The sequence below is a fragment of the Mandrillus leucophaeus genome, unplaced genomic scaffold (assembly GCF_000951045.1).
Source record: "Mandrillus leucophaeus isolate KB7577 unplaced genomic scaffold, Mleu.le_1.0 Scaffold62, whole genome shotgun sequence".
NCBI lineage: Eukaryota > Metazoa > Chordata > Mammalia > Primates > Cercopithecidae > Mandrillus > Mandrillus leucophaeus.
This window is the reverse complement of record NW_012106697.1, coordinates 4,988,033-5,001,255: the sequence shown is the minus strand read 5'-3', so window position 1 is coordinate 5,001,255 and position 13,223 is coordinate 4,988,033.

The following is a 13,223-nucleotide window of genomic DNA, read 5'->3' as shown; positions in this document are numbered from 1 at the left end:
GAGCGCATTGAGCTGCCGCGTGGAAATAGGATCTGCCGGCTGCCGCTGACAGTCAGGAAGGGAAGGTGGACATGGGGAGAGCAAGCAAGAGCTGGAGTCTCAGGAGATGAAGTGGAATCCGGGGCTGTATCTCATTAGAGCACATGTTGGCCTCTCATCACTTCCAGGCCTCCGGCTTTGAAGATGCTCAGGGAGTTGCTCTGGAGGGCTACTGGAGAGAATGGGATTGGTAAGTGGGCAAGAGGGTTGGCTCTTGCCAGATGGAATTGCCTCTTCCATCTGTTCCAAGGGGACTTCTGGATTGCCGGGGGCCTGGCCTGTCCTGCCTCACCCATACTTGCTGGCCAGGGTGAGTGGCCTCTCACCTGGCCTAACCTTGCTACCCTCTTTGTTTTGGTCTTTGCAGGCGAGGAAAAGAGCAGAGCTGTAGATACCACTGGAGCGTGGCCAGGCTGGGTGAGGACCCACACAGAAAGGTGTGGGCAGGCGTGGTGGGTGGGGGCGGGGGATAAGACATGCGCCCTGGGTAGTCAGCCAGTGTCCCCGTCATGCCCTGGCTGCAGGTGTCCAGCATCAGCCGTGTGCACATCCCACCTTGCAGGCCTCTCCTGGCTCATGGCCCACTTTCTGCATGCTACTCCTACCTCTCTGACCTCCTGCTGAGCTCAGCTATCCTAGCTCAGAGTTTCGCCTTTCTTCTTGAATACAATCAGGGTTCTCTCTGTCGACCCTGGACCCCCATTCTGAACAATTCCCATGGTGCTGACCTTCTCTCAATTATCTGAATTAAACCCCAGACTCACTGTAAGTCTTCAGCCAAGTGAAGACTTCCGGTGGCCTCTGCCACCCTGGCACTCGAGGAAGCCGATGTTTCTCTCTCTTCCTATAGTGCTCTTGTCATGAATCATCTCCAGGTCCTCCCAGCAGGAGCAGTCAGCTCCTCATCTTGGCTGTGCTGTAACACTGGTATCTCTGCAGCCTGGGGAGGATGACGGGGTTTTAATGGAGCGTACATCTCTGCAGTAACTGGCCTGGCACATGAGAGCAGGAACAGCAGCTTCCTTTCCTGCAGGGTATGGTGCAGATTGCTTTCCACGCATTATTTCTGCTCCTCGCACCACCCTCCCCAACGCGAAAGATAGAGCATATTGTCCTAATTTTACGGAGCAGAAAACTGGCTCCCAGAGAGCAGCTCTGCTCAGCTAGGGCATGTCAGAGCACTGCCTGGGACCCACATCTTCTGACCCCAGGGCCAGGGCACCTCCGGGCCCTCACACGGGTCTTAATAGAGATACATTTTATATTTAAACCAGCCCTTGGGCCAAGCATCGTCCTCAGTCTCTCAGAACTTACTGCATTTTTTTCTAAATCCCAATTCAGAATTCCTTTAGCATGGTGGTTCACGCCTGTAATCCCAGTGGGAGGCTGAAGTGGGGGGACTGCTTGAAGCCAGGAGTTTGAGACCGGCCTGGGTAACAAAGTGAGACCCCATCTGTAAAAAATAAAAGAAATGAAAAATTAGCTGGGCGTGGAGGTGCACCCCTGTAGTCCCAGCTACTCCAAAGGCTGAGGCAGGAGAATTTTTTAAGCCCAAGAGTTTGAGGCTGCAATAAGTCATGATTGTACCATAGCACTCCAGCCTGGGTGACAGAGAGAGACCCTGTCTCTAAAAAACAAAATAAATAAAAAACTAGCTGAGCATGGTGGCACATACCTGTAGTCCCAGCTCCTTGGGAGGCTGAGGCAGGAGAATTGCTTGAGCCTAGGAGGTCATGGCAGTGAGCCATGACCGTACCACTGCACTCCAGCCTGGGTGACAGAGCGAGACTGTCTCAAAAAAAAAAAAAAAAAAAAAAAAGTCCCTCAGTGGTCTCTGTCATAATACTCCCCTTGGTATTCACTGCACTCGGTAACCCTGAAACAATTCCTACAGTGAACCCCATTCACTGAATTGCTTTGGGAAACATACACTTTCTAAATTAAAGCTGGCATATCAATGTGAGAGTTATGCTTACCCAGGAGGTCTGGACGCGTTTCTCTCCTGGTTTGGCCTTGATCTGTTATCTTGGCAGCTTCCTTTTTCAGAATTTCCCTCTCTCGTCTCTGCCTCCACGGTCGGCCCCCACCCCACATCTCACAGAATGTATTTGCATTCTAAGCAACACCCCTTCAAACCTCACACATATCTTTTTCTCCTATATATATTTAAAAGTAATACATTTAAGGACGTGACAACTTAATTAAATACTCTTGAGATACTCACAAAATCATGGAAGTTGTCCATGGTGGTATTTTCTTTTTTTCTTTTCTTTTCTTTTTTTTTTGAAATGGAGTCTAGCTCTGTCGCCCAGGCTAGAGTACAATGGTACGATCTTGGCTCACTGCAACCTCTGCCTCCCGGGTTCAAGGGATTCTCTTGCCTCAGCCTCCCGAGTAGCTGGGATTACAGGCGCCCACCACCACAGCCAGCTAATTTTTGTATTTTTGGTAGAGATGGAGTTTCACCGTGTTGGCCAGGCTGGTCTGGAACTCCTGACCTCAGGTGATCCACCTGCTGCAGCCTCCCAAAGTGCTGGGATTATAGGCGTGAGCCACCGTGCCCAGCCCCATGGTGGCACTTCTTAAGCAGAATTTTGTGTTCATGCCATCGAGAAAGGGCTAGTAAAATATTTTGTATTTCTTTAAGACTTAGCTTAAAAAGCATTGTAAAAATATTTTCTCACCAGATCCTTAAACAGTCTCTAAGAGGATTAGGCCGGTTGGTATTTTACAGGTGAGGAAACAGGCTCAGAGTGGGTGGGTGACTTGGAGCATCCCGCAGCTGATGTGGAGAGAGGCCTTCTGAGCTAAGATCCATGCACGTCGTCTGTACCACACCACACTACACGGGCTGTAGACAATGTGCACTGACTTTAGCTCGGAAGACCTCTCTCCACATCACGGATAAATGTAGCTTTTATCCAGAGGGTCTATGGACGCCCTCTTTGGTGGACCAGTGCCCTGTAATAAAAAGCACACCTTATCCTCTGTTGGAAGTTCCATGTCCACAATTTCGTTAAGAATTCTGGCCTGTTCTTGCTCCCTTGCTGGCTGTAATGTGATGGAGACGTGGCTGAAACGACCATGGGGAGAGTTTCAGCAACATCTCGTTTGTTCCCCCGAGTCTGGGATACAGAACAGTCTCTTCCTTTAGCTTCTTAGTCTCCTGGGTGCGAGAGGGGAGGGACATCCATTTACATCAGGGTGTCCAATCTTTTGGCTTCTTCTTCCTTGGGAAGGAGAAGAATTGTCTTGGGTCACACATAAAACACACTAACGATAGCTGATGAGCTAAAAAACAATCACACACACACAAAATCTCATGATGTTCTGAGAAAGTTTACGAATTTGTGTTGGGCCACGTTCAAAGCTGTCCTGGGCCTCTCGCAGCCCATGGGCTGTGAGGTTGGACAAGCTTGATTTACACCAATTGCAGAAGAAATCACTAGGTTGATGGAGTTCAGAACCAATCGTGGCCTCAAGAAAGCTTCCCATCCCCTCGCTACTGCCAGATAAACATGAGAGAATCTGAAACCAAATCTCTCTCTATGCAGGGTTTGGAAACTGGTCATTATGGAAGGAGATACAGTCTGATAGTATATGACCTTCTGCTGGTTTTGTCCAAGTTAAGCCAGACTTTATGAGAACAAACCAGTCACGTGAAAAGCTAGAGAAGAACATACCAGGAATAGAGACTAGGAAACAGGGAGCCCTGAGGAAGGAATGCACAGAGTGAGTTTCAGTGACAGAAAGGTCTTCAGTGTGGCTACAGCAGAAGTTGGCAAACTTCTTTTGTAGTGGGCCAGCTAGCGAATATCTCAAGCTTTGTGGGCCATTTAGCCGTGGCTGCAACAGCTGAGCTCCAAAAAATGAGAGCTGATTCTTTAGCCTAAAAGCAACCCTGGACAATGCCCTATGTTGCCACAAAACTTTATTTATCAACACTGGAATTTGAATTGCATCTCATTTTCATGTGTCACAAAATATTGCTTTTCTGTTTTCTTTTTTCTAGCCATTTAAAAATGTAAAGATCATTCTTGGTTCAGCGGCTGTACAAAAACAGGCAGGAGACTGGCTTTTGCCTGTGGGCTGTCGTGTGGAGACCTCTATGCTAAGCATTGTGAGCAGGGAAAAGAATAGTTGCAGATGAAATTAGAAAGTTAGGCAAAGGCCAGACCATATGCCGAGAGAGGTTTGTAAGCCATTGAAGGGAGTGTGAATTTTATTCTAATTGCTGTGGGAAATGTGTGAAGAACTTTAGGCAGGAAAGTGACATGATATATTTGAATCACACTCTGGTGCCTCTGAGCAGACTGAACTATTGGGAAAAAAAAAGTAGAAGCAGAGATACTGATGAGGAGTCTGCTCCAGCAGACCAGGCAAAGATGATAAAACATGACACTGGGAATTCCATCCCCAGCCTCAAAAGGGATGACGTCTTGGGGTGAGAGAGTGTTTAAGTATCCAAGAGTGCCTGGCATATACTTTATACTCAGAATGTTAGCACCATGTGCTTTTTTTCTTCCTTTCTTTGGTGGAAAAAGCTAAGGATACTTGGCTTTGTCCAAATCTCTAAAATGGGTCATTGTACTTAAAACTGGTGACATAATGTCATTACAAACAAGTAGACATATGTTTAAGTTCTATTAATGACTCTGTGACAGAATTCAGGCACACATGCACACACACACACACACACGCGCATATGTATGTTAATTTTAGGTGTCAGTGACTGGGCTAAGGGATACCCAGATAGCTGGTAAAACATTACTTTTGGGTGTGTCTGTGACTGTATTTTAGGAAGAGGTTAGCATTTGAGTCTGTACGCTGAAAAAAGAAGATCTTCCCTCATCCATGTGGGCAGGCATCATCCATTCTTTTGAGGAAGTGCCAGAATAGAACATAAAGCCAAAGGAAAGGTGGTCAAACATTCTCTGTTTGAATGAGAACATCCATCTTCTCCTGCCCTTAGACATCAGTGCTCCTGGTCCTTGGACCTTCAGACTTGAACCAGGACTTACATCCCCAGCTCTCCTGGTTGTCAGGCCTTCAGACTTGAACTGAATTATACCACTGGCTTGCCTGCTTCTCCAGCTTACACATGGTGGTGGGACTCCTTGGCCTCCATAAACGCATGGGCCAATTCCTGTAATAAATTGCTCTCTCTCTCTCATAAATATATGGGGGTGTGTGTGTGTGTGTGTGTACACAGACACACATACCTATTGATATATGGTATTAGGGTTCTCTACAGAAATAGAACCAATAGTTTAAATACCCCTGAGGGTCATGGGAATCTAACCATGTCAATTGAGTCTTTTTTAAACACTATTAACTGAAGAAAAATGGGTGCCCTTTAATGATTTTTAAGATTATGGAACAAAAATAAGTCTGAAGGAGTCACATCAGGACTGTAAGGTGGATGCCTGATGATTCCCGTTTAAACTCTTGCAAAAATGCCCTTGTTGGATGAGCAGAATGAGCAGGAGCATTGTCCGGGTGGAGAAGGAGTCTCTGGTGAAGCTTTCCTGGCAATTTTCTGCTAAAGCTTTGGCTGACTTTCTCAAAATATAATAAGCAGATGTTATTGTTCTTTGGGAATCCACAAGGTCAACAAGCAAAATGCCTAGAGCATTCCCCAAAACAGTCACCTTTGCTCTTAACCAGTCCTCTTTTGCTCTGACTGGACCACTTCCACCTCTTGGTAGCCATGGCTTTGATTGTACTTTGTCTTCAGGATTGTACTGGTAAGGCCATGTTTCCTCTCCTGTTACAATTCTTTGAAGAAATGCTTCAGATTCTTGATCCCTCTTGTTTAAAGTTTCCATAGAAAGCTCTGCTCTTCTTTGCAGCTGATCTTGGAGCAACAGTTTTGGCACCCATTAAGGGGAAAGTTCGCTCAACTTCATTTTGTAGTCAGAATTGTGTAAGCTGAACCAATTGTGATGTCTGTAGTGTTGGCTATTGTTTTTGCTGTTAATTGTCAGTCCCCTTTAATCAGGGCGTGAACAAGATTTTTTTTTTCTTTGCAAATTAATGTGAATGGTCTGCTGCTGTGGGCTTCATCTTCAGCATTGTCTCATCCCTTCTTGAAACAATTTTTTGGGGCTCCTGGAGGCAGCAGAGGCTGAGGCCTGGAAGCAGCAGAGGCTGAGGCCTGGAGCCAGGTGGCCCTAGGAGGTGTCTTAGCCACAGCAGGTGTCCTTCAGGGGCCACAGGCCACCCACCTGCCTCAGGCCCTCAGCCAACCCTCCCCTCCCTGCACCCAGTCCCCAGTCGTGCCAGAGAAGCCGCGCTACTGCCTGGTGGGAATGGGGGGAAGGGAAGTCGAGAAGAAGGTCCTGGGGAAGAGCTTGGGCCTGCTGCCCACACAGACTGCCTTGGCTGAGGAAGTAGGATCCTGGCTGTCCCTGTACCTGTCTTCTTGGAAGGAGCAGGGCCGGAGTGCAGGGGCGCCTTGTAGCTGTGCCTGCGAGGAGCAGGATTCCGCCGCAGGCCCTCAGCCAGCAGCTGCAGGCTCTAAGTTGTTGTTTTCACACCGGTGACAAATGACATGGCTAGACACACTGCAATGTCTGAAGAAACCTCTGTAGAAGAGCAGGATGCTTTGGACGCGCTGTGGCCCACACAGAGGCTGCCAAGCAGATGGAACCTGCACCCGGCCGGTTTGGCCAAAGAAGCCCCCATACTCTCCGTGAAGGAGTTCCAGCCAGAAGCTGTTGTGTCAGTAACAGTCAAACAACAACAACAACAACAAAAACCACACACCCACCAACACTAAAGATCAGTTTCGAGTCTGGTTTGGAAGCTGGGATCCAGTTCTGCAAAGGCGTTGAAATGGTGAGATGCCACCCTAATAGCTGGACCTGCAGGTCCCTCCATCATGCCGGGGAGAATGCTCCATTCACCATTCCTCAGCTTCTGGTTCTGGTTTCCGAGTTCTCTCTGTATTGCAGGGGTGTCAAAGCTAGAGGGGACTTTACCCACTTCCTCTTATGCCTAGATCTGAATATGGAGGTCAAGAGGGGAAACTGACATGTCCTAAGTCCGAGTAGAGGGAACACCCTGCAGAGAGGCCTGGCCTGCTCGCTCATCAGACTCTGGGACTCGTGCTGCGAATTCTTTGCTGCTTTATAGGTTCCTTTTTTTTTTTTTTTTTTTTTTTTTTGAGATGGAGTCTCGCTCTGTCTCATAGGCTGGAGTGCAGTGGCGCGATCTCAGGTCACTGCAAACTCTGCTTCCCAGGTTCATGCCATTCTCCTGCCTCAGCCTCCTGAGTAGCTGGGACTACAGGCGCCTGCCACCACGCCCTGCTAATTTTTTGCATTTTTTTTTTTTTTTAGTAAAGACTGGGTTTCACCGTGTTAGCCAGGATGGTCTTGATCTCCTGACCTCATGATCAGCCCATCTCGGCCTCCCAAAGTGCTGGGATTACAGGCGTGAGCCACCGCGCCCGGCCTACCCCTTTATAGGTTCTATACCTACTTCATTTTGTGTACTTACAAAGATAAAAGCATTTAATCATTAGTTATTAATGTTAAGTACACAGCAAAAGCATAAATATGACCTTTATTCTTGGCTTCAAACCTGATCCAACTTACTGAATTTCTTATGGGGTCACAGATTCGGGAAGATTCAGGGTGAATGACTGATTGTATTTGTTTTCTAGGGCTGCTGTAAAAGATTACCACAAATTTGGTGGTTTAAGAAAAACAAACAAACAGGAATTTATTCTCTCACCGTTCTGGAGACCAGAAATCTGAAATCAGGGTGCCATTAAGGCCCAAATCCTTGCAAAGGTTCTAGGGAGAATGCGTCCTTGCCTCGTCCAGCTTCTGGTGGCTCTTGCAGTTCCTTGGCTTGTGGCTGCATCACTCCAATCCCTGCCTCCATCTTTACATGGACTTCTCCTCTGGGAACGCGTCTTCTCTTCTATCTCTTATAAGGACATTTGTCCTTAGATTTAGGGCCCCACCCAGGTAATCCAGGATGATCTTCTCATCTTAACATCCTTAATTGAATTATATCTGCAAAGACTTTTTTTTTTTTCCCCCATAGAAGTTCACAGGTTTTGGGTGTTAGGACATGGACATATATTTTGAGGGGATCACCATTCAACCTGCTACAACTATAGACTTTGTCTTGGACAAAAGGTTACTTTAGGAAATGAGCAGCATAATTTGTCTACATATAAGATGCAAGTTGATGCATTGCCCTGGAATCATTTCCTAATTGTTTCCAGTATGCAAATCTTACCTCTTTGATTAAGTTCTAAGTTCTATGTCCAGGGCTTTTAAAATTGAATTCCTTAATCTAATTATGAACTAGTATCATCCCATTGTCTTGGCTTGCAAGATTCTGATAAGTTTTCTGTTAACTTTATTTTTATTCCTTGTATATAATATGTTCTCTTCTTCTCTGGCTGCTTTAAAAATTTTTTCTCTTTATCATGAGTTTTCAGAAATTATGATGTGCCTTATTGTGTTTTTTATTTGTCTGATTACCTTGCTTAGGGTTTGTTGAGCTTCTTGAATCTGTGATCTTAATACTTTCATCAGACTTGGAAAAATTTTGTTCATTATTTCTTCAAATATTTTTCTCTGGCCTCCGTTTCTCATTCTGAGACTTCAGTTATATGTTTTTTTCAGACAGCTTTGCATTGTCCCGAGAATCACTCAGTCTCTGTGCATTTTTTCTTTCAGTCTTTTAAAAAAAGTTTTGTGCTACCTGTGTGACCACAAGGTAAGCATCTGGATATTAGATACTGTCTTTGTTAGTTTTCACCAGATGTTTGGTGTTATGGAATAGACACACAGGCAGAACACCTGTGCACTAAAGTAGTATTCTACTTATTTCCTTTTATCTTATATGAGATTACCTTCTGTATGAGCCTGTTTTCACATTGCCATAAATAACTGCCTGAGACTGGGTAATTTAAGAATGAAAGAATTTTATTTGGCTCACAGTTACGCATGGCTGGGGAGGCCTCAGGAAACTTATAATTATGGCAGAAGGTGATGAGGAAGCAAGGCAGGCCTTACATGGCAGCAGAAGAGAGAGAGAACAAAGGGAGAAGTGCCACCCCACCCCTTCAAACCATCAGATCTCGTGAGAACACCATCACTATCACGAGAACAGCATGTGGGAAACCACCCCCATGATCTAATCACCTCCCACCAAGTCCCTCCCTCGACACGTAGGGGTTAAAATTTGAGATGAGATATGGGTGGGGACACAGGGCCAAACCATATCATCTTCCAATTATTCTATTGAATTTTAAATTTCTATCATATTTTTATTTCTAAGAGCTTTTCTTTTTTCTCTACTTATTCATTTTTATATTAGTTTGCTCTTATTTCACAGATGCAATATGTTCTTTCACATCACTAATGATATTAATTAAAGTTTTTTTGCAGTCTTTTTCCTTGTATCATCTTGCTTTTTTCTGGTTCTTCTATTCTATTTGTTTTCATCTTGGTCATGTAAGAGTTTTTCCTTGAGTGTCTCTTCATCCGGTGGGGGTTCACTTTTTAAAAGTAAGGCAGCAAGGGCCAGTGCAGTGGCTCACGCCTGTAAACCCAGGAATTTGGGAGGCTGAGGTGGGAGGATTGCTGGAGCCCAGGAGGTTGGGGCTGCAGTGAGCTGTGGTCGTGCCACTGCACTCTAGCCTGGGTGACAGAGTAAGACCCTGTCTCAATAATAATAATAATAATAATAATAATAATAAGAAGAAGAAGAAGAAGAAGACATCAAAAAGGCTGACCAGAAAGCTCTGTGTACATGTGCTGGGCTTATGACACTGGTGGCCTTCGCTGAGGAAAATTGAGGGACCAACTCCACTGAGGAAAATTGAGGGTCTCCAAATATTAGGAGTTTGCAAGTATTTTCTCTGGGATAGCATCCTGCAATTTCTTTTCTGAGGATTTTACTCTGGTGGCTTTTCTGGGTCTGAGCAGTGGGAGGGGGATGGAGATACCTCAGTATTTACTAAGCTGACTGTTCCTCAATTCTTTTGCCTAGAAAGAACTCCATTTCTGTCCTCTTCAGTATCTGCAGGGAGAGGAGTCAACCAGCCACTTGAGAACTGGATGGAGGCTGAGAATTGGAGTGATCTAACTGTTCCTTATTAGGCTTTAGCTTAATCCTGCTGTCCTTCTGTTTAGTTTCCCCTATTCCCGTGCCTTTTGCCTTTGAAGGTTCTATATGGAAAATTAACTCACTTCCCATAGAAAGCCCTTCAACTCCCTTTGTGGGGAATAAGGTTTGACTTTCTTTCTCTCTGCTAAATCATTTGTCATTCCTTTTTCCAAATTCTTTTTTTCTCATTGACACATAATAGATGTACATATTTTGGGGGGTGCATGTGATAATTTGTTGCATTCATACATTGTGTAAAGACCAAATCAGGGTAACTGGGATATCCATGACCTCAAATATTTAACTTTCTTTCAAAATTCTGTCTTCGCATTTCATGTTTGTTAGATATTTCTTGGTTTCCTAAGGATGGGGTGTATTTCTGTGACTTGTTCTCCTTGCTGTTTCTGAGTTATTTTTGAGAGAAGGCAGCCGGTGAGTATGTCTTCACTCTGCCATTCTGAAACCAGGTCTCTTACATTTTATAGCAGAAAACATGGCCCATCCTGTCATGGATTTCTATAGTTCCTTTGTTTTTTAAAGTTGAAAGCCTAAAGTTAGAGATAAACAAACTTTTAATCTAATTTGGGCTTTCCATTGGCTAACTGGAAGAGATGAATTCTATAGAGAAAGGGCTATGGACACATACCACCAAGCGTCTGGGTAGAATACTACTTCAGTGCACAGGTGTTCTGCCGGTGTGACCACAAGGTAAGCATCTGGATATTAGATATTGTCTTTGTTAGTTTTCACCAGATGTTTGGTGTTATGGAATAGACATAGTCATGTAATTAAATTAACTCGTGAGTGAAACACTGAGTTAACAAATAACTTGAAGCTACTCTTCTGTACATCCTGTGTGTGACCATGAATGAGTGAGCCTCTCATTACGTCAGCCCATCCACTGATGAATGCTGTAAGAGGGGCCAAGAAATTCATGTCTGCGGGCACTGATCTGGTAACTGTAACTTTTCAATTGTTCTCTTTCATTCCTAAGGAATCTGTTAAAGTATCACAAGGAGATGGTTTCCATCTATGCTTTCAGAGGCCAAAGAGTTGCCTTAGAGAACTGATTAAATGCACATATTTCTTCCACATATTGGATGTAGGATTCCTCCTACCATCCCTAATTTAACTGGGAAACCACCCTTCTTTTATAACTCTACTGATATCTTGAATATATAATTCAGCAAAATCCCCTTGGCTTGAAAACTGAGCTGGATTGGACTAGAGGACTGAATGCATTTGTCAGATTGGTGCTCTCGGTGGAGTGAGATGTTTAAGTCTGAAGGCTATGTCAAGGCTTTTTAAGGCTGGATATGAGCAACAGATACATATACACGCATAAATCTATTTTCAATTACTCTGCTCTTTATTTTCAACCTGTTTTGTAAGGCAGACCTCAAATCCCACTCCCTGGGGGAAGCTTTCTGCACCTTTCCTTGGGTGTCCTCACTGGCTTCCTTGTTTACGATTGGCAGTTGGTCAGCTCTGTTCTTGACTGATGCCAGTGTCACCTTGAAATGAGGGACCTCTATCTCCTGTACCTCAGAAGGGTACAGTGGAAACTGGATGAAGACACCTGCTCTTCCCGAAGCCTCTGAGCTGGTGCTGTGGGCTTAGAGTAGTGTTGAGCAGAAATGTACACAGCACTTTGTTCTCCATGCACGCTCAGTGCACCCGGCCCCACCAGCGGCTTCCTTCCTGGGGATGCATCCAGTCGGCCTGGAAGGTGCCAGGTCAGTTCTCTAAGGTGATTTAGGCAAACTCCATGGTTTAAGGCAAAGGACTTCCAAAGCAGGTGCAGGACTCAGGCCAGCATGAGAGGAATGTCCCTTCACTCCTCACAGTTCTACACATTAGGAAACTCTCATCCTTTAGACAGCAGAGATACACAGGAAGGGCTAAGATGGGCCGCTGTCACAGGGAGAGCCGGCAGCCTCAGAGAGAACCGAGATGATTGCTGGTTAAAAGTCTCCGTGTGGATCTACTCCGGGTGGCTTTGGGTAAAAGGACTCCCGCAGCCAGGCACGGTGGCTCACACCTGTAATCCCAGCACTTTGGGAGGCCAAGGTGGGTGATGACTTGAGCTCAGGAGTTTGAGACTAGCCTGGGCAACATGGTGAAACTCTGTCTCTACGAAAAATACAAAAAATTAGCCAGATGTGGTGGCACACGCCTGTGGTCCCAGCTGCTCAGGAGGCTGAAGTGGGAGGATCACTTCAGCCTGGGAAGTCGAGGCTGCAGTGACCTGAGACTGCGCCACTGAACTCCAGCCTGAGCAACAGAGTCAGGCTTTGTCTCGAAAAAACAAGCAAAAAAAGGAACTTCTGCCAGAAGGCCCTTGGAGTGATATAAACATAGTTGGCAGTAAAAAAATATTTATAATTAATTACCCAGGGCAGGTCACACACACAAATACACACACACACACACACACACACACACAACCTAATAAAACAGAAATCAGAAACTAGTGATTTTATTTTCTCTTTAATTTTTTCATTTTCACATTTTCATTTTGTTTTAAAAATTTCACTTTTTTCAATATAAAAGGAATAACTGACCTATCGTCAAGGTAACCAATATTAATAGCTTGGCATGTCCACCTTTTTATCTTTTCTTAATTCAGACTTTTTTGGGGGTGTCACTGTTGCTTTTGCAAAAAGGAGATTATAATATGAACATTTATTCGCATCTTGACTTTCATTCTTTACAATACATCCTGTCCTCTTTCTAGATCAACAGATTTTTTTTTTTCTTTTTTGAGACAGAATCTCACTCTGTCGCATAAACCGAAGGGCAATGGTGCATTCTTGGCTTACTGTAACCTCTGCTTCCTGGGTTAAAGTGATCCTCCCAACTCAGCCTCCTAAGTAGTTGGGACTACAGGTGCACACCACCAACACAGCTAATTTTATTTATTTATTTTATTTTTTATTTTTGTAGAGACAGGATTTCACCATGTTGCCCAGGCTGGTCTCAAACTCCTGAGCTCAAGCCATCCACCCACCTTGGCCTCCCAAAGTGCTGAGATTACAGGTGTAGCC